Genomic DNA, 3,959 nt, shown 5'->3' with positions numbered 1-3,959 from the left:
CACCAATGAGCACTTATACAGATAAGTCAATCATTTTTCTTCCTGCATTTACCTCTTTTGTCATTAAATTTATTTCAGTTTCTCTTAAGGGATTTGTAATCTCCCTTTCCTGTCTTTTCAATTCACATATATTTATGAAACTACCTTTTTTTTTAAGATTTTATTTATTTATTCATGAGACAGAGAGCGAGAGAATGGCAGAGACACAGGCAGAGGGAGAAGCAGGCTTCATGCAGGGAGCCCAACATGGGACTCGATCCCAGGTCTCCAGGATCACACCCTGGGCTGAAGGCGGCGCTAAACCGCTGAGCCACCTGGGCTGCCTGAAACTACATTTTTCTTCACAAAACATGCGTTCTTCTCAAAGGTCTTCTTTTGATTTATTGGATTATATGTTCCCTTCTCCTATATTTGTAATACTGATTTAGATTTCTTATCTTCTATGCTTTTTCATTGGGTACAACCTTTACACCTTTCCCTAGATATCAACCTTCTTTACTTTCTTCTTAAAATAATGCTTATTAACAGTACCCAATAGTTGAACTCAAAATGAGTTAAAAGTGACTAAGCTGAGAATTCAAGATGCTAAGTATTTATTAGGTGTGTTGTTGAATATGATGACTCATTTTTTTCTTCAATACAACCTTGCAAATTAGGAATTAGTAGTATTTCATTTTTACACTAAAGGAAACAACCACCAATTGTAATGTGAGACAACTTGACCTACTTATTATTGGAAATAAAGAGAAAGCTCTTAATTCTACTTCTTGGAAAGTGGAGATGGGAGAGTGGGCAATTGGTATTATTTGTTGGTTAGTTTTAAGTAACTAAATTGAGTCAAACCAGTTAAAACCAAGCTAACATTTTTCTTTCTATTCTATGCTTAAATGGCTACTTTTTCTTCTGATTTTCCCATTGACTGAGCTAAATCTTTGTAGGGGTCAATTCGCAACTCTTTGATTCTGACCACCTGGCATTTGAATAGGGCCTCTGGTAGAAAAGTGAACCTTGGGAAAATTTGTTAATGGACTATACAAGTCTATCTCTACTATTGAAGAAAAATATTTAAAAAGCAGGGTCTAGTTAAATATCATTACTTTTGTATAGGGCAATCCATTTATATCTAAAAATATGTGATTGCTATTTCTAAGGGTATACACTTAATTATTGATTTTTTTACATTGTTTGATATCAGCAAATATTTAAAGATTTGAATGATACTCTCCATGATGTGTCAATCTAATGTAAAGTCTCTAATAACAATAATTCCTGAACACTTTTCTTTCACTGATAAGAAACCGTAGTTCAGAGAAAGATGAATCAGAGATCACATGTAATAACACTTCATTCTTTCTATTTTCTTCATATTAGATTCAATCCTAGCTTTGTCTTGTTTGATCTACATCCTTAGATTTCCTTAGAAATCCTGCCTCAAGTGATTTATCATTCAATCCTTCAGTTTCATTGTCTATATTCTTAAATGAACAAACAAGCTGAAGACAGCTTTTAGGCTTATACTATATGTACCCTACCAACAATTTTTATTTTTATTTATTTTTGCTGGAATCTGTATTTTTGCATCTATATCCCAGATTTTTTTCCTCTTTATTTTCTTGCTATGCTGCATATCTTGGAGCTATTTTTCCACACCTCTTTATTCTCATACTCTGTACCTAATGCCTTTCTTATGTCAATCCTTCTTCCCAGGCTTTTGGCAAGTACATTTTTTTTCTTTGCATCTCAGTCCTTGTTTTTATTTCAGCGTTACCTTTCTTGCCCTACCCACACTTATGAATTCATTAACAAGCAATAATTGTGATTCCAATTCCAGTGTGTGGGTTTTTTACCTCCCATACCACTAGCTGGGTGTCTTACAATGTAACTTAGTTCTGACACTATCTACCTAAAGATAGTATTAGACCCCACAGGTTTCAGTCCTCTAAGACTGATCCCACACCTTTCAACTTCAGATAACAGCTGCAAGTCCAGCTTGTTATGTGTACTTCTGACCAACAAACTATAGACAGAGGTTCCAATGTTCCTCTCCTTGGATTTGATTAATTTACCAGAGTGGCTTACATAACTCAGGAGAACATTTTATTTGATTGCCAGTTTATTGTAAAGCAATATAACTCAGGAATAGCCAGATGGAAGAGATGCATGGAGCAAGGTATAGGGAAAGAGCATGGAGCTTCCATACTCTTCCTAAGCACACTACTCTCTTTCAATCTCCATGTGTTCACCAGCCCAGAAGCTCAATGAAACCAATTCTTTTTGTTTTATGGAGGTTTTATTACCTAGGCAAAATTGATTAAATAATTGGCTACTGGCCATTGATTCAACCTGCAATCCTCCTCCCTTCCCAGGAGGTGGGAAAATGGTGACTGAAATTGCCAACCCTTTAATCATATGGTTGGTTCTGGCAACCAGCCCCCACCCTTAGGTGTCTCCCAGAATCACTTTGTTAACATAACAAAAGGCATCTTTATGGTTCCTATCTCTTTGGAAATTCCAAAGGTTTTTGCCAGAAATGGAGATGAAGACCAAATATTTACCTTACTATAAATCATAATATCCCACAACCTCTTCCTAATTTCTTCCAGCTTGAAGTAGCTCAAATTCTTTTTTAGGTGACTTTTCAATTTGATATTCTTAGCACACACTTACATATGTAACTAAAATGTCTAAGCTCAATTACATCACATTCATAAGAATACTAAAATTACAATTGGTCTCAGTTCATATCTGCCATTTATGCTAAATCACACAGTGCCTGTGTGAGTTTTAGTCCTTGGAGAAGACCTTACTAAGGAATTAGCACTTGTGAAGGTGGAAGGGAAGGGAGAAGTACATAGGTAAAGCCTTCAGGCTATTTTGACCTCTACAAAAAGAGAGAGGAGGTTCACAGAGCAAATGAAGATGAATGCCAGAGGACTGGGATCTTAGCTAAAGGACAGCATTTCAGTTACTGAACTTTCAGCAAGTACCTTTGAAAGTCATGATCTTCTTTGAAAATGTCCTCCTTGTATGAAAAAAAAAAAAAAAAAATCAATTGTTGCCCAGTCACCCTCTTGAATTATCAGAAAAAAATTTCCAGCTCAGATAAAATGAATTTTTCCACACTAAGAAACATCCAAGGTCTGTTTGCTCCACTAAAATTACAAATGGAATTCAAGATAGTGCAGTAGGTTTAGCATCTTCCATTTCTTCCAAGCTCAAACCTTTCCATGGATATTTTGAGGTGTAATGATGAGACTATTGGATTTGAAGATACTCTTAATGCCCATCACAAAGTGAACTAATGGGAGAACTACACTAAATCGTGGAATATAAACTTGGTTTACTGTAATCTGTTGTGTTATTCATTAAAATAGAGGAGCTGCATGTTGTTTATAGTCATCTTTTTACTATAATTTGATGTACACAACATTAAAAGTGAGTTAGGGACAAATGGGGCTAGGCAGGGGGCCATGGAAGCAGGCTCACAAAAATCCCAAAAATGCTGAGATGTAAGGAAACCAGAGATAAGGGAGCAAGCCAGACCACCCTGCCCTTGGTGTGGGTGGGGAAGGTGTCTTGTTGTATCAGCTATTTGTGACCAAGAAAAAAATCATCAGATTCTAAAAAGGAAGTAAGCCATTAAAGATATTTTCACTAGTCTTCAACGGTGATATCAATGGATAGTTAAAAGGATTTAGGTTCCCTGAGTAGGTTTCTCAATAAAAGACCAACCCTACATGTCCTCTCACTTCTGAGAGCTTCCTCTATATCTTCACTTTATAAACTTCTATTCCCTTACTCATTTTCTATTGTCCATGAGATTCATTCTTCGACTCCGGGAGATAAGAACAAAGCTCTCTTGTATCAAAAGTACTGACACATGGGCAGCCCGGGTGGCTCAGTGGTTTAGTGCTGCCTTCTGCCCAGGGTGTGGTCTTGGAGACCCAGGATCAAGTACC

The 3,959-nt window shown here is 36.5% G+C and overlaps 1 pseudogene; it reads left to right on the top strand.

The window, feature by feature from the left end:
• The first annotated feature begins 2,919 nt into the window (after positions 1-2,919).
• On the top strand, positions 2,920-3,349 carry LOC112670111 (proteasome maturation protein-like; annotated as a pseudogene).
• Positions 3,350-3,959: the final 610 nt, after the last annotated feature.

Source organism: Canis lupus, chromosome 25 (genome assembly GCF_003254725.2).
Source record: "Canis lupus dingo isolate Sandy chromosome 25, ASM325472v2, whole genome shotgun sequence".
Lineage (NCBI taxonomy): Eukaryota > Metazoa > Chordata > Mammalia > Carnivora > Canidae > Canis > Canis lupus.
Note: the sequence above shows the minus strand (reverse complement) of the source record. Positions and strands in the feature narration are given on the sequence as shown.